This window comes from Giraffa tippelskirchi, chromosome 9 (assembly GCF_054371585.1).
Source record: "Giraffa tippelskirchi isolate mGirTip1 chromosome 9, T2T-mGirTip1v1.2.pri, whole genome shotgun sequence".
NCBI lineage: Eukaryota > Metazoa > Chordata > Mammalia > Artiodactyla > Giraffidae > Giraffa > Giraffa tippelskirchi.
The window spans coordinates 8061360-8088631 of record NC_137283.1 but is presented as its reverse complement, the minus strand read 5'-3'; the positions used below and the strand labels follow the sequence as shown (position 1 = coordinate 8088631).

General features: G+C 40.7%; 1 long non-coding RNA gene across 1 annotated transcript in view; it reads left to right on the top strand.

Moving 5' to 3' along the window:
• Window positions 1–27272, top strand: part of LOC145520564 (uncharacterized) — a 47834-nt gene that overhangs the window by 823 nt on the left and 19739 nt on the right. The window contains exons 2-3 of the long non-coding RNA XR_014064598.1: window positions 93–380; window positions 21066–21158. This is a non-coding gene — a long non-coding RNA (uncharacterized LOC145520564). The remainder of the gene's footprint in view (window positions 1–92; window positions 381–21065; window positions 21159–27272) is intronic.

The window sequence follows — 27272 nt, the reverse complement described above, 5'->3', positions numbered from 1 at the left end:
CTGGTTTTCAATGCTTGGAACAATTTTGCACCTTTTCTGTCAGACAAAAACGACGTTCAGCCATCATTTTCCCCTAACTTATCTTGAAACAGGATGAATCCAGGGAAAAGCAGGGGCAGAAGACGGAGCAATATAAAGAGAAGAGGGAGAAGGAAGAGGAGAAACGGCTCAGTGACCCTGCGCTGCTCTGGGGCTGGCTCTGAGTTCTGGTTTCAGCCTTCTCGGCAGTCCCAGGCAGGGGGGAGCTGAACCGCGGAACAGGAAGGGGAGAGCGGACACGCACAGCCACGGAAGCCAAAGGCCTGGATGTGTATCCCGCTCTGCCATTTACGGCACAACCGTTTGCTTCCGTTTCCTCAGCTGTGAAAGGAGCGATGAAGGTAGGTGAGGCTTACCTTAACTCTGACGCGATAGGGGCGCGTTGCGCTTCGCCATTAGCCCGCGGCCATTAGCCCGCGGCCATTAGCAGGGTGCGCAGGCGCACAGACCCCGACACGTGGACGTTAACGTGAAGCCATTAGTGGGGCTGGCGCAGGCGCACAGACTAGCACGTGATCTATAGGGGGCGTGGCAGTCGCAGGGAGGTTAGGACAGGGACCTGAGCGTGGAGCTGAAAGCACCTGGCGGTTAGGCACAGGGCTGGCTGTTAGCAGGGTGCAGGGCTGAGCAGCCAGTAGCACCTGGTGTTAGAGTGAGGCCCTTGGAGTTGGCTGTTAGCTGAGGAGCGTGGCCCAACTATTAGCACCAGTGGTTTCCTTTCAGAGGGGTTAGCAGTTCTGCTCTGCAAAGGGCCAGGATCTCTGTGACCCTGGAGGCGGCAGTAACCCTGGGTCATCGGCAGCAGTACCCTACTCTCGTTTGAGCAGCCTGAGGCACCTGAAGACCACTGGTTGCTGGGTGCCTGGCTCCCTCAGCGATGATGGCCTGGAAGGGTCTGGATACCCATCCCTGAGGATGCCTAGGGCTGAGATCAGGCTCCTCAGCCGGGAAGGCTACTGGACCAGCTCTCAGGGCGGGGGACTGGCCTGCTCAGGGACCCCTCCTCACAGCCAGGCCTGGAAACTGGAGAAAGAAAGTTGAGCCTGGGAACATTGTCCTTTCTTATCAGAACAGAGAATAACATTTGTTTGGATGGAGGTTTATGGGAACATTGTGACCAGCTGCAAGAACAAAGGATCTGACACCTAGAAGTCCACAACAACTAACATTGCTCTTCCCTCACTTTTCCTATAAAAGGGCTTTGCTGAAAGCGTTCAAGAATTCAGGCTTTTTATGGCATGAGCCACCTATCTCCTTGTAGGGACCTGTAATAAATCTTTTTCTGGTCCAAACTCCTACATTTTGGTATAATTTGGGCTCACTGTACTCAGGCACACAGACTTGCTTTGGGTAACAGATACGTGCAACAATCTATGAACACAGCCTGTAGTATAGGGGGTGCCTAATAAAACTTTGGCTATTACTACTTCCAGTTGTACAAGCTGGATTTAGAACTTCCAGATGTACAAGCTGGATTTAGAAAAGGCAGAGGAACCAGAGATCAAATTGCCAATATCCGTTGGATCATAGAAAAAGCAAGACAATTCCAGAAAAACATCTGCTTCATTGACTACACTAAAGCCTTTGACTGTGTGGATCACAACAAACTGTGGGAAATTCTTCAAGAAATGGGAATACCAGACTGCTTTACCTGCCTCCTGAGAAACCTGTATGCAGGTCAACAAGCAACAGTTAGAACCAGACATGGGACAATGGACTGGTTCAAAATTGGAAAAGGAGTACGTCAAAGCTGTTTATTGTCACCCTGCTTATTCAACTTATATGCAGAGTACATCATGTGAAATGTCAGGCTGGATGAAGCACAAACTGGAGTCAAGACTGCCGGGAGAAATATCAATAACCTCAGATATGCAGATGACAACACCCTTATGGCAGAAAGCAAATAGGAACTAAACAGTGAAAAAGCTGGCTTAAAATTCAGCATTCAAAAAATGGAGATCATGGCACCTGGATCCCATCACTTCATGGCAAATAGATGGGGAAACAATGGAAACAGTGACAGACTTTATTTTCTTGGGCTCCAAAATCACTGTGGACAGTGACTGCAGCCATGAAATTAAAAGATGCTTGCTCCATGTAAGAAAAGCTGTGACCAACCTAGACAACATATTAAAAAGCAGAGACGTTACTTTGCCTACAAAGGTCTGTCTAGTTAAAGCTATGGTTTTTCCAGTAGTCATATACAGATGTGAAAGCTGGACAATAAAAAAGGCTGACCACTGAAGAATGTATGCCTTCAAACTGGGACCCAATTTAGCACCAAGTGTCAGAGGGGAAAGGAGCTCAATGAGGAATCACACATATTTTGCAGGAAGCTAACTGATGTAGATAGAAGATGATTTTCAATTTCAAAGAGCCCTGCATTAATCCTTTTGTCAGGAGATAACTAAAAGCTAAAATGATTCATTCACTCTCAGGTGTGTCCAACCTTGTATCTCATGCCCCTTCCTCATCCAAACGTAATGGAAAAAGTAGATCCATGAAGAACATGTTTCATTCAAGATGACCTAATAAAAAAGAATAACACAGGTTTATGTAAAAAATACCTTATGAAAATAAAAGAGATAGGAATACAAACAGGAAATAAGAACATTGAACTGAAAAAAATACAAAAATTGTTGAAAAAACGGGAAAACAACTAATATCGCTAAGCATTAAAAGTTTTTTTTAAAGAACTTGAAGAAAACAAAAGGGGAAATATTCATAACATTGGATTTAGTGAAGACTTCTTGAATACAATGCCAAAAGCATAGGCAACAAAGGACAAGTACATAAATTGGACTACATCAAAATTTAAAACTCCTGTGCATCAAAAACAATCAAAAGACAATCCATGGAATGAAAGAAAATATTTGCAAATCATATATATCTGATAATGTGTTAATATCCAGAATATGTAAAGAACTTGTCTAACTCAGTGAAACTATGAGCCATGCTGTGTGGGCCACCAAAAACAGACAGGTCCTGGTGAAGAGTTCTGACAAAACGAGGTCCACTGGAGAAGGGACTGGCGAACCACTTTAGTGTTCTTGCCTTGAGAACCCCATGAACAGTATGAAAGGCAAAGAGATAGGACACTGAAAGATGAACTCCCCAGGTCGGTAGGTGCCCAATATGCTATTGGAGAAGAGCAGAAATAACTCCAGAAGGAATGAAGAGCCTGACCCAAAGTGGAAACAAAGCCCGGTTGCGGATGTGTCTGGTGGTGAAAGTCAAGTCTGATGCTGTAAAGAACAATATTACATACTGAACTTGGAATGTCAGTTCTATGAATCAAGGTAAATTGGAAGTGGTCAAACAGGAGATGGCAAGAGTGAACATCGACATTTCAGGAATTAGTGAATTAAAATGGACTGGAATGGCCAAATTTAATTCAGATGATCATTAGATCCACTACTATGGGAAGAATCCCTTAGGAAAAAATGGAGTAGCTCTCATAGATAACAAAAGAGTCTGAAATACAGGACTTTGATGAAATCTCAAAAATGACAAAATGGTCTTTGTTCACCTCCAAGGCAAACCATCTAGTATCACAGTAATCCAAGTCTATGCCCCAACCACTAATGCTGATAAAGCTGAAGTTGAATGGTTCTATGAAGACCTACAAGACCTTCTAGAACTAACACCAAAAAAAGATGTCCTTTTCATCATGGGGAACTAGAATGCAAAAGTAGGAAGTCAAGAAATACGTAGAGTAACAGACAAGTTAGGCTGGGGAGTACAAAATGAAGCAGGGGAAAGGCTAACAGAGTTTTGCCAAGAGAATGCACTGATCATAGCAAACACCCTCCTCCAACAACACAAGAAGCGACTGTACACATGGACATCACCAGATGGTAAATACTGAAATCAAATTGATTATATTCTTTGCAGCCAAAGATGGAGAAGCTCTATACAGTCAGCAAAAACAAGACCGGAAGCTGACTGTGGCTCAGATCATGAACTCCTTACTGCCAAATTCAGAGTTAAATTGAAGAAAGTAGGGAAAACCACTAGACCATTCAGGTATGACCTAAATCAAATCCCCTACGATTATACAGTGGAAGTGACAGATTCAAGGGATCAGATCTGACAGACAGAGTGCTTCAAGAACTATGGATGGAGGTTCATGACATTGTACAGGAGGCAGTGATAAAGACCCTCCCTAAGAAAAAGAAATGCAAAAAGGCAAAATGGTTGTCTAAGGAGGCCTTAAAAGTAGCTGAGAAAAGAAGAGAAGTGAAAGGCAAAGAAGAAAAGGAAAGATATATCCACCTGAATGCAGAGTTCGAAAGAATAGCATGGAGAGATAAGAAAGGCTTCCTAAGTGATCAATGCAAAGAAATAGAGGAAAACAATAGAATGGGAAAGACTAGAGATCTCTTCAAGAAAATTAGAGATACCAAGGGAACATTTCATGTAAAGATGGGCACAATAAAGGATAGAAACAGTATGGACCTAACAAAAGCAGAAGATATGAGAAGAGATGGCAAGAATACACAGAAGAACTATACAAAAAAAGATCTTCATGACCCAGATAACCACGATAGTGTGATCACTTACCTAGAACCAGACATCCTGGAATGCAAAGTCATGTGGGCCTTAGAAAGCATCACTAGTGGAGGTGATGAAATTCCAGCTGAGCTATTTCAAATCCTAAACAATGATGCCATTAAAGTGCTGCACTCAATATCAGCAAATTTGGAAAACTGAGCAATGGCCACAGAACTGGAAAAGGTCAGTTTTCATTTCAGTCCCAAAGAATGTTCAAATTAGTGCACAGTTGTACTCATTTTACACACTAGCAAAGTAATGCTAAAATTCTCCAAACTAGGCTTCAACAGTACGTGAACCAAGAACTTCGAGATGTTCAAGGTTGATTTAGAAAAGGCAGAGGAAGATTTAGAAAAGGCAGAGGAATCAGAGGTCAAATTGCCAACATCTGTTGGATCATAGAAAAAGCAAGACAATTCCAGAAAAACATCTACTTCTGCATCTCTGATTATGATAAAGCCTTTGACTGTGTGGATCACAACAAACTGTGGAAAATTATTAAAGAGATAGGAATACCAGACCACCTGACCTGCCTCCTGAGAAACCTGTGTGCAGGTCAAGAAGCAAAAGTTAGAACCAGACATGGAACAACAGACTGGTTCCAAATTGGGAAAGGAGTACATCAAAGCTGTATTTTGTCACCCTGCTTATTTAACTTATATGCAGAGTACATCATGAGAAATGCTGGGCTGGATGAATCACAAGCTGGAATCACAACTGCAGGCAGAAATATCAATAACCTCAGATATGCAGATACCACCACACTTACGGCAGAAAGTGAAGAGGAACTAAAGAGGCTTTTGATGAAGGTAAAAGAGGAGAGTGAAAAATCTGGCTTAAAACTCAACATTCAGAAAATGCCATGGGATCATGGCATCCCATCCAATCACTTCATTGCAAATAGATGGGGAAACAATGGAAACAATGACAGACTATTTTCTTGGGCTCCAAAATCACTGCAGATGGTGACGCAGCCAAGAAATTAAAAAATGCTTGCTCCTTGGAAGAAAAGCTATGACAAACCTAGACAGCATATTGAAAAGCAGAGACATTACTTTGCCGACAAAGGTCCATATAGGCAAAGCTATGGTTTTTCTAGTAGTCATGTATGGATGTGCGTGTTGGACCATAACTTTGTTCAAAAGAGAGTCCCTTCCTCTGGGACAATATGAAACGCCCCAACATTCGAATCATAGGAGTCCCAGAAGAAGAAAATAAAAGGAAAGGCCATGAAAAAATACTCGAGGAGATAATAGTTGCAAATTTCCCTAAAATGAGGAAAGAAATAGTCACAGAAGTCCAAGAAACCCAGAGAGTTCCAAACAGGATAAACCCAAGGCGAAACACCCCAAGACACATATTAATCAAATTAACAAAGATCAAACACAAAGAACAAATATTAAAAGCAGCAAGGGAAAAACAACAAATAACACACAAGGGGATCCCCATAAGGATAACAGCTGATCTTTCAATAGAAACCCTTCAGGCTAGAAGGGAATGGCAGGACATACTTAAAGTAATGAAAGAGAATAATCTACAACCCAGATTACTGTACCCAGCAAGGATCTCATTCAGATATGAAGGAGAATTCAAAAGCTTTACAGACAAGCAAGAGCTGAGGGAATTCAGCACCACCAAACCAGCTCTCCAACAAATGCTAAAGGATCTTCTCTAAACAGGAAACACAGAAAGGATGTTTCAACACGAACCCAAAACAACAAAGTAAATGGCAACGGGATCATACTTATCAATAATTACCTTAAATGTAAATGGGTTGAATGCCCCAACCAAAAGACAAAGGCTTGCTGAATGGATACAAAAACAAGACCCCTATATATGCTGTCTACAAGAGACCCACCTCAAAACTAGGGACACACACAGGCTGAAAGTGAAGGGATGGAAAAACATATTTCATGCAAACGGAGACCAAAAGAAAGCAGGAGTCGCAATACTCATTTCAGATAAAATAGACTTTAAAATAAAGGATGTGAAAAGGGACAAAGAAGGACACTACATAAAGATCAAAGGATCAATCCAAGAAGAAGACATAACAATCATAAATATATATGCACCCAACATAGGAGCACCACAATATATAAGGCAAATACTAACAAGTATGAAAGGGGAAATTAACAATAACACAATAATAGTGGGAGACTTTAATACTCCACTCACGCATATGGATAGGTCAACTAAACAGAAAATTAACAAGGAAACACAAACTTTAAATGATACAATAGACAAATTAGATTTAATTGATATTTACAGGGCTTTCCACCCCAAAACAATCAATTTTACCTTTTTCTCAAGTGCACATGGAACTTTCTCCAGGATAGATCACATCCTGGGCCATAAATCTAGCCTTGGTAAATTCAAAAAAATTGAAATCATCCCAGCCATCTTCTCTGACCACAGTGCAGTAAGATTAGACCTCAATTACAGGAAAAAAACTATTAAAAATTCCAACATATGGAGGCTAAACAACACGCTTCTGAATAACCAACAAATCACAGAAGAAATCAAAAAAGAAATCAAATTATGCATAGAAACGAATGAAAATGAAAACACGAAAACCCAAAACCTATGGGACACTGTAAAAGCAATACTAAGGGGAAGGTTCATAGCAATACAGGCGTACCTCAAGAAACAAGAAAAAAAATCAAATAAATCAACTAACTCTACACCTAAAGCAACTAGAGAAGGAAGAAATGAAGAACCCCAGGGTCAGTAGAAGGAAAGAAATCTTAAAAATTAGGGCAGAAATAAATGCAAAAGAAACAAAAGAGACCATAGCAAAAATCAACAAAACTAAAAGCTGGTTTTTCGAGAAGATAAACAAAATTGAAAAGCCATTAGCCAGACTCATCAAGAAACAAAGGGAGAAGAATGAGATCAACAAAATTAGAAATGAAAATGGAGAGATCACAGCAGACTCCACAGAAATACAAAGGATCATAAGAGACTACTACCAACAGCTATATGCCAATAAAATGGACAACTTGGAAGAAATGGACAAATTCTTAGAAAAGTATAACTTTCCAAAACTGAACCAGGAAGAAATAGAAGATCTTAACAGACCCATCACAAGCACGGAAATCGAAACTGTAATCAGAAATCTTCCAGCAAACAAAAGCCCAGGACCAGATGGCTTCACAGCGGAATTCTACCAAAAATTTAGAGAAGAGCTAACACCTATCCTACTCAAACTCTTCCAGAAAATTGCAGAAGATGGCAAACTTCCAAACTCATTCTACGAGGCCACCATCACCCTAATTCCAAAACCAGACAAAGATGTCACAAAAAAGGAAAACTACAGGCCAATATCACTGATGAACATAGATGCAAAAATCCTTAATAAAATTCTAGCAAACAGAATCCAACATCATATTAAAAAGATCATACATCATGACCAAGTGGGCTTTATCCCAGGAATGCAAGGTTTTTTTAACATCCGCAAATCAATCAATGTAATACACCACATTAACAAATTGAAAGAAAAAAACCATATGGTTATCTCAATAGATGCAGAAAAAGCCTTTGACAAAATTCAGCATCCATTTATGATAAAAACCCTCCAGAAAGCAGGAATAGAAGGAACATATCTCAACATAATAAAAGCTATATATGACAAACCCACAGCAAACATTATCCTCAATGGTGAAAAATTGAAAGCATTTCCCCTAAAGTCAGGAACAAGGCAAGGATGCCCACTTTCACCACTACTATTCAACACAGTTTTGGAAGTTTTGGCCACAGCAATCAGAGCTGAAAAAGAAATAAAAGGAATACAGATAGGAAAAGAAGAAGTAAAACTCTCACTGTTTGCAGATGACATGATCCTCTACATAGAAAACCCTAAAGACTCTACTAGAAAATTACTAGAGGTGATCAATGAATATAGTAAAGTTGCAGGATATAAAATTAACACACAGAAATCCCTTGCATTCCTATACTCCAATAATGAGAAAACAGAAAGAGAAATTAAGGAAACAATACCATTCACCATTGCAACAAAAGAATAAAATACTTAGGAATATATCTACCTAAAGAAACAGAAGACTTATATATAGAAAACTATAAAACACTGATGAAAGAAATCAAAGAGGACACAAACAGATGGAGAAATATACCGTGTTCATGGATTGGAAGAATTAATATAGTGAAAATGAGTATACTACCCAAAGCAATCTATAGATTCAATGCAATCCCTATCAAGCTACCAATGGTATTTTTCACAGAACTAGAACAAATCATCTCACAATTTGTATGGAAATATAAGAAACCTCGAATAGCCAAAGCAATCTTGAGGAAGAAGAATGGAACTGGAGGAATCAACCTGCCTGACTTCAGGCTCTACTACAAAGCCACAGTCATCAAGACAGTATGGTACTGGCACAAAGATAGAAATATAGATCAATGGAACAAAATAGAAAGCCCAGAGATAAACCCACGCACATATGGACACCTTATCTTCGACAAAGGAGGCAAGAATATACAATGGAGAAAAGACAATCTCTTTAACAAGTGGTGCTGGGAAAACTGGTCAACCACTTGTAAAAGAATGAAACTAGAACACTTCCTAACACCATACACAAAAATAAACTCAAAATGGATTAAAGATCTAAACGTAAGACCAGAAACAATAAAACTCCTAGAGGAAAACATAGGCAAAACACTCTCCGACATAAATCACAGCAGGATCCTCCATGACCCACCTCACAGAATATTGGAAATAAAAGCAAAAATAAACAAATGGGACCTAATTAAAATTAAAAGCTTTTGCACAACAAAGGAAACTATAAACAAGGTGAAAAGACAGCCTTCAGAATGGGAGAAAATAATAGCAAATGAAGCAACAGACGAACAATTAATCTCAAAAATATACAAGCAACTTCTGCAGCTGAATTCCCGAAAAATAAACGACACAATCAAAAAATGGGCCAAAGAACTAAACAGACATTTCTCCAAAGAAGACATACAGATGGCTAACAAACACATGAAAAGATGCTCAACATCACTCATTATTAGAGAAATGCAAATCAAAACCACAATGAGGTATCATTTCACACCAGTCAGAATGGCTGCTATCCAAAAGTCTACAAGCAATAAATGCTGGAGAGGGTGTGGAGAAAAGGGAACCCTCTTACACTGTTGGTGGGAATGCAAACTAGTACAGCCACTATGGATAAGAGTGTGGAGATTCCTTAAAAAACTGGGAATAGAACTGCCATATGACCCAGCAATCCCACTGCTGGGCATATACACCGAGGAAACCAGAATTGAAAGAGACGCGTGTACCCCAATGTTCATCGCAGCACTGTTTACAATAGCCAGGACATGGAAGCAACCTAGATGTCCATCAGCAGATGAATGGATAAGGAAGCTGTGGTACATATACACAATGGAATATTACTCAGCCATTAAAAAAAAATACATTTGAACCGGTTCTACTGAGATGGATGAAACTGGAGCCCATTATACAGAGTGAAGTAAGCCAGAAAGAAAAACAACAATACAGTATACTAATGCATATATATGGAATCTGAGAGATGGTAACGATAACCCTATATGCGAGACAGAATAAGAGACACAGATGCATGGAACAATTTTATGGACTCTGAGGGAGAAGGTGAGGGTGGGACGTTCTGGGAGAATGGCATTGAGACATGTGTATTTTCATATGTGAAACAGAGCACCATTCCATGTTCGATGCATGTGACAAGGGCTCAGGGCCGGGGCAATGGGATGATCCAGAAGGATGAGAGGGGGAGGGAGGTGGGTGGGGGGTCCGGGAAGGGGAACACATGTAAACCCATGGCTGATTCTTGTCAATGTATGGCAAAAACTATTACAATATTGTAAAGTAATTAGCCCCCAACTAAAATAAATAAATTTATAAAAAAAAAAAATAAAAATAAAAATAAAGGAAAAAAGAAAAAAAAAAGAAAAAAAAAAAAAAAGAAACAGAAGACTTATATATAGAAAACTATAAAACACTGATGAAAGAAATCAAAGAGGACACAAACAGATGGAGAAATATACCGTGTTCATGGATTGGAAGAATTAATATAGTGAAAATGAGTATACTACCCAAAGCAATCTATAGATTCAATGCAATCCCTATCAAGCTACCAATGGTATTTTTCACAGAACTAGAACAAATCATCTCACAATTTGTATGGAAATATAAGAAACCTCGAATAGCCAAAGCAATCTTGAGGAAGAAGAATGGAACTGGAGGAATCAACCTGCCTGACTTCAGGCTCTACTACAAAGCCACAGTCATCAAGACAGTATGGTACTGGCACAAAGATAGAAATATAGATCAATGGAACAAAATAGAAAGCCCAGAGATAAACCCACGCACCTATGGACACCTTATCTTCGACAAAGGAGGCAAGAATATACAATGGAGAAAAGACAATCTCTTTAACAAGTGGTGCTGGGAAAACTGGTCAACCACTTGTAAAAGAATGAAACTAGAACACTTCCTAACACCATACACAAAAATAAACTCAAAATGGATTAAAGATCTAAACGTAAGACCAGAAACTATAAAACTCCTAGAGGAGAACATAGGCAAAACACTCTCCGACATACATCACAGCAGGATCCTCCATGACCCACCTCCCAGAATATTGGAAATAAAAGCAAAAATAAACAAATGGGACCTAATTAAAATTAAAAGCTTTTGCACAACAAAGGAAACTATAAGCAAGGTGAAAAGACAGCCTTCAGAATGGGAGAAAATAATAGCAAACGAAGCAAACAATTAATCTCAAAAATATACAAGCAACTTCTGCAGCTGAATTCCAGAAAAATAAACGACCCAATCAAAAAACGGGCCAAAGAACTAAACAGACATTTCTCCAAAGAAGAAATACAGATGGCTAACAAACACATGAAAAGATGCTCAACATCACTCATTATTAGAGAAACGCAAATCAAAACCACAATGAGGTATCATTTCACACCAGTCAGAATGGCTGCTATCCAAAAGTCTACAAGCAATAAATGCTGGAGAGGGTGTGGAGAAAAGGGAACCCTCTTACACTGTTGGTGGGAATGCAAACTAGTACAGCCACTATGGAGAACAGTGTGGAGATTCCTTAAAAAACTGGGAATAGAACTGCCATATGACCCAGCAATCCCACTGCTGGGCATACACACCGAGGAAACCAGAATTGAAAGAGACGTGTGTACCCCAATGTTCATCGCAGCACTGTTTACAATAGCCAGGACATGGAAGCAACCTAGATGTCCATCAGCAGACAAATGGATAAGGAAGCTGTGGTACATATACACAATGGAATATTACTCAGCCATTAAAAAAAATACATTTGAATCAGTTCTACTGAGATGGATAAAACTGGAGCCCATTATACAGAGTGAAGTAAGCCAGAAAGAAAAACAACAATACAGTATACTAATGCATATATATGGAATTTGAAAGATGGTAACGATAACCCTATATGCGAGACAGAATAAGAGACACAGATGCATAGAACAATTTTATGGACTCTGAGGGAGAAGGTGAGGGTGGGACGTTCTGGGAGAATAGCATTGAAACATGTATATTATCATATGTGAAACAGAACACCATTCCATGTTCGATGCATGAGACAAGGGCTCAGGGCCGGGGCAATGGGATGACCCAGAGGGATGGGATGGGGAGGGAGGTGGGTGGGTGGTCCAGGAAGGGGAACACATGTAAACCCATGGCTGATTCATGTCAATGTATGGCAAAAACTATTACAATATTGTAAAGTAATTAGCCCCCAACTAAAATAAATAAATTTATAAAAATAAATAAATAAAATAAAATAAAGTAAAAAAAAAAAAAAGTGAGAGAGAGAGTCCCTTGAACTGCAAGGAGATCAAACCAGTCAATCCTAAAGGAAATCAGTCCTGAATATTCACTGGAAGGAGTGATACTAAAGCTGAAGCTCCAATACTTTGGCCACCTGATGTGACGCTGCTGCTGCTGCCGCTGCTAAGTCGCTTCAGTCGTTTCCGACTCTGTGCGACCCCATAGACGGTAGCCCATCAGGCTCCGCCGTCCCTGGGATTCTCCAGGCAAGAATACTGGAGTGGATTGCCATTTCCTTCTCCAGTGCATGAAAGGGAAAAGTGGAAGTGAAGTCGCTCAGTCGTGTCCGACTCTTAGCGACCCCATGGACTGTAGCCTACCAGGCTCCTCCGTCCATGGGATTTTCCAGGCAAGAGTACTGGAATGGGGTGCCATTGCCTTCTCCGACCTGATGTGAAGAGCCAATTCATTAGAAATGACCCTGATGCTGGGAAAGACTGAAGGCAGGAGGAGAAGGGGAAGACGGGATGAGATGGTTGGATGGCATCACTGACTCAATGCACATGAGTTTGAGCAAGCTCCAGGAGATGGTGAAGGACAGGGAAGCCTGGCGTGCTGCAGTCCATGGGTCACAAAGAGTCCAACATGACTGTGCAACTGAACAACAACAACATAAAGAACTTCTACAATTCAACAACAACAATCAAAAACAAAAACCAAAAAACCCCAGCAACCAAAAAAATTTTAAATGGATAAAAGACTTGAACAGACATTTCTTCAAAGATATCCAAATGCCAAAAAGCACATGAAAGATGCTCAACATCACTAGTCATAAGGGGAAAGCAATTCAAAACCACAATGAGATAGTATTTTGCACCCATTAGAATAGCTGCTACAAAAAAAACAGACAAACAGAAAATAATTAGTGTTGGCAAGGATGTTGAAGAGTTAGAAACTTGTGTACTGCTGATAGAAATGTAAAATAGTGCAGTAACTGTGGAAAACAATATGATGGTTCCTCAAAAAGATTAAAAATAAAATTGCCATATGATCCAGCAATCCATTTCTGGGTATACACATAAAAGAAATGAAAACAGTTTCTCAAAGAGATATTTGTACACTTGTGTTCATAGCAGAATTAATCACAATAGCCAAAAGGTAGAAGCAACCCACGTGTCTACCAATGGACGAATGGATAAACAAAATGTGGTAGATACAATCAATAGAATATTATTCATCCTTAAAAAGGAAGGGGATTCTGACATACACCACAATATAGATGACCCTTGAGGACATTATATTAAGTGATCTAAGCCCAGTCACAAAAGGACAAATAATGTATGATTCCACCTATATGATGTAACTAGACTGGTCAAATTCAGAAACATGAAGAATGGTGGCTGCAAGGGTCTGGGAGCTGGGGAGGAAGAATGGAAAATTGTTTAAGTAAATAAAGAGATCCAGTTTTGCAAAATAAAAAGTTCTCAAGATTGTTTGCACAATGATGTGAATATACTTAACAATACTGAACTATATACTTAAAAGTGATTAAAGTGGTAAATTTTGTGTTATTTGTATCTTTATCACCACCAAAAATAATAAATAGAATATACATGGTATACACAATGATAATGTAGAAATAATATTACTAACAACAATTAGAGGACTTCCCTGGCGGTCCAGTGGCTAAGACTCTGCGCTCCCAATGTCAGGGGCATGGGTTCGATCCCTGATGAGGGAAATAGATCCCACATGCCACAACAAAGATTGAAGATCCCATGTGCCACAATTAAGACCTGGTGCAACCAAATAAAGAAATGTTATTTTTAAAAAGCAGTAACAACAATTGAGAGGAGAGGGGAAGACAGATAAATAGATAAATATATTGAAAGAAATCAATGTGAACCCTGGAAATTTGACCCAAGAAAAAGAACTGACAAAAATTGGGTACAGACAGGGGGAAAACGGGGGAAAAAAAGAGAAGCAAAATTGACTACAGCAAAGTCAATAGAGTTTAAATGAAGGGAAGAGTGAAATTACCAATGAAAGCACCCAAAGAAATTAAAAGAGCACAAACTTTTCAAATCTCCAGAAAGTACACACACATACCACCCCACCACCACAAACACAAAGGAAGCAGATAATATAATAAAAGATTATAAAAAGGAAAAATAGAAGAGATGGCATCAAATATGACAGAACTAACATCCAACTCACTTGCTTTAATAATAAATGTAAAGTATGTAAACATCTAGTAAGAGATCATATTCTTATATTGGGTCATGAAGAAAAAACCAACAATATGTATACAAGAGGCATATCTAAGACAACCCAGAAAGGTGGGAAATGAGAGGCTACACAAAGGTTTGCAAGCAAATGCATATCAAAAGAAAGTAGAGGCTCTGAAGCACCCTAGTAGACAGGGTAGAGTTCAGGGCAAAAAGCAGTAAACAGACCATAGGATAAAGCAGCAAAAACAAGGAAAAATGAACATTAATAGGAGACTTTAATCCACTTCTCTTTAACCCATAACGTAACATGAAAAACAGTATAGATGGGACATAAAAACCCCTAAATTCACAAATTAACCACATGGGACTAACTCATTCTAAAAGATAAAATAAATATGTTTGCAGGGATTTGGTTGGTTCAAACCAAAAGCTTTGAGAACAACTATCTTGGTGGACTTAGAAAACAGACTGAGTTAGGTCTGAGAGACACTTGGCAGCAGACATCTGAGTCCCACTTCTGGTCCTCCAGTCTGTACAGTAAATGATTGGCTGCTTAGTCTTCACTACCGTCCTCAGAGCCTGCTCTCGGATCTCTCCTGCTAGATGGAGGAAGTAAAACTCACTTCCTCTTCGATCAAAATGATGCCAGCTGGGCATCAGAGAAAATGCAGGTTAATGGAATGGCAACTCCTGCTCATCTCCCCCGTGGTTTATTTCACAGCCTAAACAAGATGTGTTATTAACATAGGACACACACACACACACACACACACTCCCTCCCTCCCTCCCTCCCTCCCTGGCGCTGTAGGATCACTGAGGCCTTTCTTTGCTCATTGAATGTATGTAGCTAGGGCCTGTCATAGACTGTGTGGCTTCATCTTTATAGGCAGCTGTCTCTTGGGAGTATCTCATCAATAAATCCCTCCCCCTTCATCTCTTTTGCTTTTTATCAGCCCAGCTCCACAAGGTACCATTATCTCCACCTGCCCTTGAAAATGTTTATTTCAAGATGTCTCTCTGATGGCTAGTCATGCAACTTGGATGATGACCTTGCAAATAAACATGAGCAGAAAATTCTACTCAACCAACAGGAGGTTATTCGAAAGCTTTTTATCTGTGAAAGTCAATTATCTTTTCTGACATTTTCTTGCTCTGTTTGCAAAGGAATACACACACACACACACACACACACACACACACATATAAATGTGGAAATAATGTATTTGGAACATGAATAATAAGAACAATTAATATTTATCAATCACTTACTACAAATGAATTGCTTTGCATAATTTATCCCAGCACCCCTGTAGAGTACAGAAAATCTCTTTCCAGCACATCCAAATGGAAAAACTGAGGCTCAGAAAGGCTAAATAATATGCCCAGTGAATTCTCACGCAGTGAGTGGCAGAGTATGTGTTCTCTGGACCCATGGTCTGGGTCAATTCCTCAATTCCAGGCTGTGAACACAGTGGTCATTAATCTGTATCACTACCTGCTAAAGCAAGGCTTAGATGCTGTTATATACTGCATGCATGTGTCCCCTGAAAATTCACATTGAAATCCTAATCCTCAATGTAGTAGTATTGGAGATGAGGCCCTTGGGAGGCAATCAGGTTCAGAAGTAGTCACAAGAGTGGAGTCCCCATGATTAGAAAGAGACTAGAGCTCCATCTCTCTGGGCCATGGACACGGTAAGAAGGCAGCTGTCTACAAGCCAAGAAGTAAGCCCTCACCAGGACCTGTCCATTCTGGCACCCTGATATCAAATCTCCTGGCCTCTAGAACTGTGAGAAATACATGTCTGCTGTTTAAGCCACCCAGCCTGGGACTTCCCTGGTGGTCCAGTGCTTAAGAATCCACCTTGCAATGCAGGGGACACAGGTTCCATGCCTGGTTGGGGAACTAAGATCCTACTTGCTGCAGAGTACCTAAGCCCCATGCCACAGCTAGAGTCTATGCATCAGAACGAAAGATCAGCTTGTCACAACAAAGATCCCACATGCTGCAACTAAGCCCCGACATATCTACTTGGTGTTCTGTGGTGATCTGGATGGGAAGGAAAGCCAGAACAGTGGGTATATATGTATATGTATACCTGATTCACTTTGCTGCACAGCATAAACTAACACAACATTGTAAAACAACTATATTCCAATAAAGATTAATTTTAAAAAATGCTATTAAGGGAGTCCTTTGCTAATATGGCTATTCCTCCATTCAGTTTAATACACTTCTTGAAAGAAAAGTTATGACCAACCTAGACAGCATATTAAAAAGCAGAGACATTACTTTGTCAACAAAGGTCCATCTAGTCCAGGCTATGGCTTTTCCAGTGGTCATGTATGGATGGAGAGTTGGACTATAAAGAAAGCTCTGAGCGCCGAAGAATTGATGCTTTTGAACTGTGGTGTTGGAGAAGACACTTGAGAGTCCCTTGGACTGCAAGGAGATCCAACCAGTCCATCCTAAAGGGGATCAGTCCTGGGTGTTCATTGGAAGGACTGCTGTTGAAGCTGAAACTCCAATACTTTGGCCATCTGATGCGAAGAGCTGACTCATTTGAAAAGACCCTGACTCTGAGAAAGAGTGAGGGCAGGAGGAGAAGGGGATGACAGAGGATGAGATGGTTGTATGGCATCACTGACTCAATGGACATGGGTTTGGGTGGACTCTGGGAGTCGGTGATGGACAAGGAGGCCTGGCGTGCTGCAGTTCATGGGTTCGCAAAGAGTCAGACATGACTGAGCAACTGAACTGAACTGAACTGATGATAAGGAAACATAAAGCTTGATCCCACCCATGCTCACAGGTTGGGGGAAGGCAGGCCGCCCCTTCCACCATCATCTGCTACATCTGGTGGTTTGAATTCTGATCTGGCCTGGCAGCTGAGGCCCTGGCCCCTCCCTATGACCATCCAGTCCCTCCAGCTGAGGGCTCTTCCTGCTCCAGCATGCTATACTGTAATACTGCAGTGTCTTTTCAAAAGCTATGGTTGTACAACAGCACTGCTGTCCCTGTTTTTTTTCTCCACAACACTCCAGATTTCCTCCTCCATCGTGCAGTCCCTCTCCCTCCAGTCTCCGAGGCACTCTCTGGATCCCATTGGCCAATCCCTGCCCCTCAGACATCAGAGCCCCTGATCTGCAAGGGAAGGGGAATTGTAGCTGATGAAGAGACATGCTATCAAGACATGTCAATGCACGTGAGGGTAAAATATCCACAAGATCCACAGGAAGGATTGCCTGAGAAAGGCCAAATCCATCCAGGCTTCATTTGGTCCTGAAGACATGCCTACCAGGTTTCTCCTCTTGGACTTCAGCAGCAAAAACTTCCTGCAGAACAGAGGCTGGAGGATCCAGTGTCAGAAGACCAATGTGGTTTTTTGTTTGTTTGTTTTTAGTTTTTCATTGTACTTTTTATTTCACAATAATATATAATACATTTTCACATTCCCACATCGAGATTTCCCTATTTTTAAAATCTTACAAGACCAATGTGTTTTTAATTCTACATGCCTGTCATTTAAGAAGGATGTCAGGTCCCACCATCCCTACTCACAGCAGCGGATGCTGAGACATTGCAAGAGCTCATAGGCTGAGATGAGAATTAGCTCGCAAGATTAAAGATATTTCTAGAGGAAACAGGTCCAAAAGAGCTATGCTTCCTGAGTGTCACCCTAGAATCAATGTCCAGAGAAAAAAGTTGGAACTAAAATGATTAGTACTTTGTTCCTTCTTCAAATGGATTTTTGCTGTCTTCAAGATCTCTATCAGTTTATAGACTGATAGATCATCCAACTCCCATTACTACAAATAAGAAAACCGATCCCCTGAGGAATCACAGTACCTCTTCAGGACCATATAGGCTCAACCAAGTTCTTAAGGCCGGAACAAGCCTCCCTTTTCCCAATCCTAAGCTCTCTCCTCTGCATCACGAGAATGCTTTCAATGTGAATATCAAACTTAAAAGGAGGTGAATCGCAAACTGCTGAAGTAGAAATTAATCAATCATTTGGAGACAGGGGCTGTGTAGGGTCCCTAAACGAAGCTCTGCCTCTCCCACCCCAGGCCCATATGCCACTTCCCTCTGCCAGGGGAGCTCCTGGACTGCCGGGTGTCCTTCTGCTCAGGACATTGAGCAAACTAGGTCAACCACGGTGTTCAGCAACCTTTCATAAGCATTGAAGGTCATCTCAGTGCTCAGCATTTTTGCATCTTTTCAAATAAATAATGAAAGTGGAGATTTTCAATATGGCATAGCTGGGCTAATTCCCTGGGAGCTGCATTCACGCAGCACCACATATTGCCAGCATATGGTTTCTCCTTGTAGAGTGGATGCCAAATTAAGATTACATTAGGGAATAAATTTTCCTGAAGAATTAAGGACATCAAACAATAACTTGTTAGAAAAATGTACTAGGGAGGAATCTGAGCAAAGGGAAGTCCTGTTTACAATAGCAACACACAAAAGGGAAACTTGAGAACAATTAAGGAGATAGGGTCTATATAACTACTAAAAGTGTTGTTAGCTGCTCAGTCATGTCTGACTCTTTGTGAGCTCACGGGCTGTAGCCCACCAGGCTCCTCTGTCCATAGAATTCTCAAGACAAGAATACTGGAGTGGGTAGTCATTCTTTTCTCCAGGGGATCTTCCCAATCCAGGGATCAACCCTGGGTCTCCTGTATTACAAATGGATTCTTTACCATCTGAGCCACCAGGGAAGCTCATACAACTACTAAAGAAATCCTCAAAATGTCACCAGATGATCATGGAGTCTGAACTGTGCCTCACTGATGGATATACACACGAAATAGTCCACAAATGCTCATTCTTTCAAGATCATTTAGCATATATTTAACAGAATCCCAAACAAAATTCTGAAGCTACTTGTCATAGGCAAACCTATGGCTTCCTAAATAGGTCCATGTCCTAATCCCAGTATCTTTGAATATATTACATACATGGTAGACTTTATAAATGTGATTAAGTGTGAAGACTTTGCAATGGGGGGAGATTATCCTGGAATATCCAGAGCTGAACCTAATCACACAGATCTTTTAAATTAGAGGATATTTTCTGGCTCTGCTTAGAATGAAAAAAGTCAGAGAGATGCAGCACTGCTTCCCTGGTGGGTCCACTGGTTAAGAATCTGCAGGGGACATGGGTTCACTTCCTGGTCTGCGAAGATTCCATGTGTCATGGGGCAACTAAGCCCCTACACCACAACTACTGAGCCTGGAAGCCTAGAGCTCATGCTCAACAAAAGAAGCCACCTCAATGAGAAGCCCATGCACCGCAACTAGACAGCACCCTGCATGCAGCACTGGTGACCAAGCACAGCCAAAAATAAATGAATAAATAAACAAAATATACTATTGTAAGTGATGGTCTAATACATAAAACTCAAAAAAAAAAAAAAAGAGAGAGAGAGAAAGGGGTCCATGAGCCAAGGAATATGCGCAGCCTCTAGAGGTAGGAAAGGGCAAGAAAACGATTCTCCCCTATATCCTCCAGGATGGAATGGAGCTCTATTAACACTTTGATTTTAACCAAGTGAGAATTCTAACCTACAGAACCATAAGGTAACAAACCTGTGTTGTGTTAAGCCATTAAGTTTATGGTATTATTTTGTTACAAAGAGAAACTAAAACACTATTTTTTAAGCCTGACCAAATTTTGAAGTATTGGAGAATTAGCCTAAGAAGGAAAAAATAGAGACCAAGCCAGGGGGGGAAATGAATACTCTTGACATGAAAATTATTAGAGGAGACCACCCTGTTAGGTACTAAAATACATCTGGTACTGGAACGTAGAATCAAATAAATGAATGTGGAACCAAATAAATGCTCCAGAAGTAGACTCTATCACATTCAACATTTTTACATTCTTAGAGGACACATCACTAAACAATGGAGATATCTGATTAACAAATTTAAAATTGTTGTTGCTCAGTCACTCAGTCATGTCCGACTCTTTGCACCACACCAGGTTTCCCTGACCTTCACTATCTTCCAGAGTTTGCTCAAACTCATGTCCACTGAGTTGATGACGCCATCTAACCATCTCATTCTCTGTCGCCCCCTTCTCCTCCTGCCTTTAGTCTTTCCCAGGATCAGGATCTTTTCCAGTAAGTCAGATCTTCATATCAGGTGACCAAAGTATTAGAGCTTCAACTTCAGCATCAGTCCTTCCAATGAATGTTCAGGGTTTGTTTCCTTTAGGATTGACTGGTTTGACCTCCTTGCTGTCCAAGGGACTCTCAAGAGTCTTCTCCAACACCATAGTTAAAAACCATCAATTCTTTAGTGCTCAGCCTTCTTTACAGTCCAACTGTCACATCCATACATGACAATGGGAAAAACCATAGCTTTGACTATATCAACCCTTGTCCACAAAGTGATGCCTCTGCTTTTTATTATGCTGTCTAGGTTTGTCAGAGCTTTCTGTCCAAGGAGCAAGGATCTTTTAATTTCATGGCTGAAGTCACCATCTGCAGTGATTTTGGAGCCCAAGAAAATAAGGTCAGTCACTGTTTCCATAGTTTCTCCACTTATTTGCCATGAAGTAATGGGACCAGATGCCATGATCTTAGTTTTTTGAATGTTGAGTTTTCACCCAGCTTTTTCACTCTCCTCTTTCACCTTCATCAAGAGGCTCTTTAGCTCCTCTTCACTTTCTGCCATTAGGGTGGTGTCATCTGTATATCTGAAGTTATTGGTATTTCTCCCAGCAACCTTGATTCCAGCTTGTGATTCATCCAGCCCCACATTTCACATGATATACTCTGCACAGAACTTAAATAAGCAGGGTGATAATATACAACCTTGACATACTCCTTTCCCAATTTGGAACCAGTCCCTTGTTCCATATCTGGTTCTAATTGTTGCTTCTTGACCTGAACACAGGTTTCTCAGGAGGCATGTAAGGTGGTCTGGTATTCCAATCTCTTTAAGAATTTTCCACAGTTTGTTGTAATTCTCACAGTCCAAGGCTTTAGCATAGTCAATGACACAGAAGTAGATGTTTTTCTGGAATTCCCTTACTTTTTCTATGATCCAACAGATGTTGACAATTTGATCTCTGGTTCCTCTTCTTTTTCTAAACCCAGCTTGTACATCTGGAAGTTCTTGGTTCACATACTGCTGAAGGCTAGCTTGAAGGATTTTGAGCATTACTTTGCTAGCGTGTGAAATGAGTGTAATTATAGCATAGTTTGAACATTCTTTGCAATTGCCCTTCTTTGGGATTGGAATGAAAACTGACCTTTTTCAGTCCTGTGGCCACTGCTGAGTTTTCCAAATTTAATTGAAAATAAAATTAGTTTATATCCTCAGCTTACCATAAATCAAAATAAATCTTAGATCACTGGGGCGGTCCCAAGATGGTGGAGGAATAGGATGTGGAGACCACTTTCTCCCCAACAAATTCATCAAAAGATCACTTGAATGCTGAGCAACTTCCACAAGACAACTTCTGAACGCTGGCAGAGGACACCAGGCAACCAGAAAGGCAGCCCATTCTCTTCAAACGGATGTAGAATAAAATATAAAAGACAAAAAGAGAGACAAAAGAGTTAGGGAGTTAGGGATGGAGACCTGTCCAGGGGAGGAAGCTGTGAAGGAGGAGAAGTTTCCAAACAGCAGGAAACCCTCTCACCAGAGGGTCTGTAGGGAGTTTTGAAATCTCAGAGGGCAACATAACCAGGAGGAAACACACACACACACACACACACACACACACACACACACACACACACACACACACACACACACACACACACACAGAATACGCACCTAACTGCAACTCCCAGCGGAGAAGTAGCCCAGATGCTCACGTCTGCCACCAGTGAGCAGGGGCTGCACAGGGAGGCGCAGGCTGCAAGCTTAGGGTAAGGACCGGGCCTGAGGACAATCTGAGGGAGCTAACATGAGATAGCAACCCAAACTGTGGGATAGCCAGGAAAAAAAAAGGGGGGGGGGAACTTTCTAGTGAAAGGCTCTAACCTAATGCACAGCCTGGCCCGCTCACAGAACAAAGCATTAAGTGAATACCAAAGGAGAGCTAGCCAGCTGTGTACAGGCCCCTCCCCCCACTGGAGGCAGAGAGGCAGGCATGCAACAGCCAGAGCCTGAAGGCAAGGGGCAATCTCAGCATCCTCCACCAAACTGTGAGCAGGCTCCCAGTTGCTAACCACATCTTCCTGGGATCCTGGATGGTTGACATCTGCCAGGAGGGTTGCAGTCTGAGATCAGCTCCCCAGAGGAGACACATGGCACACCTGAGATGGTGCTCTCGCTGCAAACCCAGGAAACTGAGCTGCCAGGATGGAGAGGTGATTAAGATACACAGTCCGCATGGGACAGTGTGCTCGCCAAGCACTTGGTCGCCTGAGCTGCTCAGACCTAGGATGCATACAAAATACACGCCCAGTGGAGTCTGTGTCCTTGAGGAGTACCTGAGAACCTGAACCTGAGAAGCTTAGACCTGGGAAGTGCACAAAACACAGGGCCTGCTTTGGACAGTGCCCCTGCAGAGCAACCTGGAGCCTGAGCAGTGTAGACCCAGAAAGCACACACCGCTGTGAGTGGGGACAAACCCAGTGTGGTCCATACACTGCGAGCACTCCCCACACCTGCCAGTGATATTTGTTTGCAGTGTTCCTCCCTCCCCAGAGCACAACTGAACAAGTGAGCCTAAGTAAGTGACCACCTTTCCCACCCTTGTGTCAGGGTGGAAATTAGACACTGAAGTGACTTGCAAACAGAGGAAGCCAAAATAAACAAAGAGGGAATGCTCTGGAAGTGACAGGTACAACACATTAAAACCCTGTAGTTAAAATTGACTAAGAATTGGAATGGCCTATAGACCTTGAGGAGAAGTACAAGCTGGAACAAGGGACTATCTGAAACTGAACTGACCCCACACTGCCCTCAACAGCTCCAGAGAAATTCCTAGATATATTTCTACTACTATCATTTTTATTTTTTTTTATTTTTAAGTTCTTTATTACTACTTTAATTTTCATTTTTATAACCTACTATTACTTTGCAAAAAAAAAGACTTTATTTTTAAAGCAAATTTCATATATATATATTTTATAATTTTTGTGATTGAATTTGTTTTGTATTTTTAAGAGTCTAACTTCTACTCTAGATTTTTAATCTTTGCTTTTTGGTATTAGTTATTAATTTTGTGCTTTTAAGAACCAAATCTTCAGTATCCATTTTCACTTAAGGGTGTGATTACTACTGACTTGATTGCTCTCTCCCCTTTTGACTCTCCCTTTTCTCCCCCAGGTCACCTCTATTTCCTCCCTCCCCCTTCTCTTCTCTAATTAACTCTGTGAATCTCTCTGGGTGTTCCAGGCTGTGGAGAATAATTAGGGAACTGATTACTGGCTAGACTGGTCTCTCCTCTTTTGACTCCCCCTCTTCTCCTCCTGGTCACCTCTATCTCCTTCTTCCCTCTTCTTTTCTCCATGTAACTCTGTGAACCTCTCTGGGTGTCCCTCACTGTGGAGAATTTTTTCGCCATTAACCTGGATATTTTGTCATCTGTGCTGTATGGATGGAGAACTCTTGATGCTACTGTAAGAATAAGACTGAAAGCCAGAGGCGGGAGGCTTAAATCCAAAACTTGAGAACACCAGAGAACTCCTGATTCCAGGGAACATTAATAGACAAGAGCTCATCCAAAAGCCTCCATACCTACAGTGAAACCAAGCTCCACCCACGAGCCAACAAGTTCCAGAGCAAGACATACCATACTAATTCTCCAGAAATGCAGGAACACTGCGCTGAGCCTTAAAATACAGGCTGCCCAAAGTCACACCAAACCCATAGACACCTCAAAACTCACTATTGGACACTTCAACACACTCCAGAGAGAGGAGATCAAGCTCCACCCACCAGAACACCGATGCAAGCTCCCCTAACCAGGAAACTTGGACAAGCCACTCATCCAACCCCACCCCCAGGGAGCAAGCTCCACAAGAGGAACCACAAACTTCCAGCCTACAGAAAAGCCACCCCAAACACAGCAATCTAAACAAAATGAAAATGCAGAGAAATATTCAGCAGGTAAAGGAACATGATAAATGCCCACCAAACCAAACAAAAGAGGAGGAGATAGGGAGTCTATCTGAAAAAGAATTCAGAATAATGAGAGTAAAGATGATCCAAAATCTTGAAAACAAAATAAAGTTACAGATAAATAGTCTGGAGACAAGGACTGAGAAGATGCAAGAAATGTTTAACAAGGATCTAGGAGAAATAAAAAAGAGTCAATCAATAATGAATAATGCAATAACTGAGATCAAAAGCACTCTGGAGGGAACCAACAGTAGAATAACTGAGGCAGAAGATAGAATAAGTGAGATGGAAGATAGAATGGTGGAAATACATGAAACAGAGAGGAAAAAAGAAAAAGGAATTAAAAGAAATGAGGACAACCTCAGAGACTTCTGGGACAATGTTAAACACCACAACATTAGAATCATAGGAGTCTCAGAAGAAGAAGACAAAAAGAAAGGCCAAGAGAAAATACTTGAGGAGATAATAGTTGAAAACTTCCCTAAAATGGGGAAGGACATAGCCACCCAAGTCCAAGAAACCCAGACAGTCCCAAACAGGATGAACCCAAGGCAAAACACCCCAAGACACAAATTAATCAAACTGACAAAGACCAAACACAACAAATATTAAAAGCAGCAAGGGAAAAACAACAACTATACTACAAAACTACAGTCGTTAAGACAGTATGGTACTGGCACAAAGACAGAAATATAGATCAATGGAACAAAATAGAAAGCCCAGAGATAAATCCATTCACCTATGGACACCTTATCTTTGACAAAGGAGGCAAGAATATACAATGGAGAAAAGACAATCTCTTTAACAAATAGTGCTGGGGAAACTGGTCAATCACTTGTAAAAGAATGAAACTAGAACACTTTCTAACACCATACACAAAAATAAACTCAAAATGGATTAAAGATCTAAATGTAAGACCAGAAACTATAAAACTCCTAGAGGAAAACATAGGCAAAACACTCTCTGACATAAATCACAGCAGGATCCTCTATGACCCACCTCCCAGAGTAATGGAAATAAAAGCAAAAATAAACAAATGGGACCTAATCAAAATTAAAAGCTTTTGCACAATGAAGGAAACTGTAAGCAAGGTGAAAAGACAGCCTTCAGAATGGGAGAAAATAATAGCAAATGAAGCAACTGACAAAGAATTAATCTCAAAAATATATAAGCAGCTCATGCAGCTCAATACCAGAAAAATAAACAATTCAATCAAAAAATGGGTCAAAGAACTAAACAGACATTTCTCCAAAGAAGACATACACATGGCTAACAAACACATGAAAAGATGCTCAACATCATTCATTATCAGAGAAATGCAAATCAAAACCACAATGAGGTACCATCTCACACCGGTCAGAATGGCTGCTATCAAAAAGTCTACAAACAATAAATGCTGGAGAGGGTGTGGAGAAGAGGAAACCCTCTTACACTGTTGGTGGGAATGCAAACTAGTACAGCCACTATGGAGAACAGTGTGTAGATTCCTTATACAACTGGAAATAGAACTGCCATATGACCCACCAATCCCACTGCTGCGCATACACACTGAGGAAACCAGAATTGAAAGAGAAACGCGTACCCCAATGTTCATCACAGCATTGTTTACAATAGCCAGGACATGGAAGCAATCTAGATGTCCATCAACAGACGAATGGATAAGAAAGTTGTGGTACACATACACAATGAAATATTACTCAGCTATTAAAAAGAACACATTCGAATCAGTTCTAATGAGGTGGATGAAACTAGAGCCTAATATACAGACTGAAGTAAGTCAGAAAGAAAAACACCAATACAGTATATTAACGCATATATATGGAATTTAGAAAGATGGTAATGATGACCCTATATGCAAGACAGCAAAAGAGACACAGATACAAAGAACAGACATTTGGACTCTGTGGGAGAAGGTGAGGGTGGGATGATTTGAGAGAATAGCATTGAAACATGTATATATCACCATATGTGAAATAGATCACCAGTCCAAGTTTGATGCATGAAACAGGGCACTCAAAGCCGGTACACTGGGAAAACCCTGAGGGATGGGATGGGGAGGTGGGAGGGGGTTCAGGATGGGGGACAGATGTACACCCATGGTTAATTCATATCAATGAATGGCAAAAACCACTACAATATTGTAAAGTAATTAGCCTCCAATTAAAATAAATAAATAAATTTTTAAAAATAAAAATAAAATTTTAGATTACTAAAAGAGTATTTTTAAATCTTACAAGATATGGCAAAGAATAAAATTAAATATATTTAAATATAAACAGAGATTAATATTTTCTAAGCTTTAATTGCTGGGAAGATTCAGATTTAATGGTATAAAATATTTATTTTGTGACTTCTAAATAACATAATGAAACTTAGGAGAGAAAGAAGGAAGTTAAATGTTTTTTAAAGAAAGATAAAGGGTAATAATCTACATTATATAATTATCATACACAAATAAGGGACTTCCCTGGCAGTCCAGTCATTAAGACTCCATGTTTCCAATGCAGGAGGGGTGGGTTCAATCCCTAGTTGGAGAACTAAGAT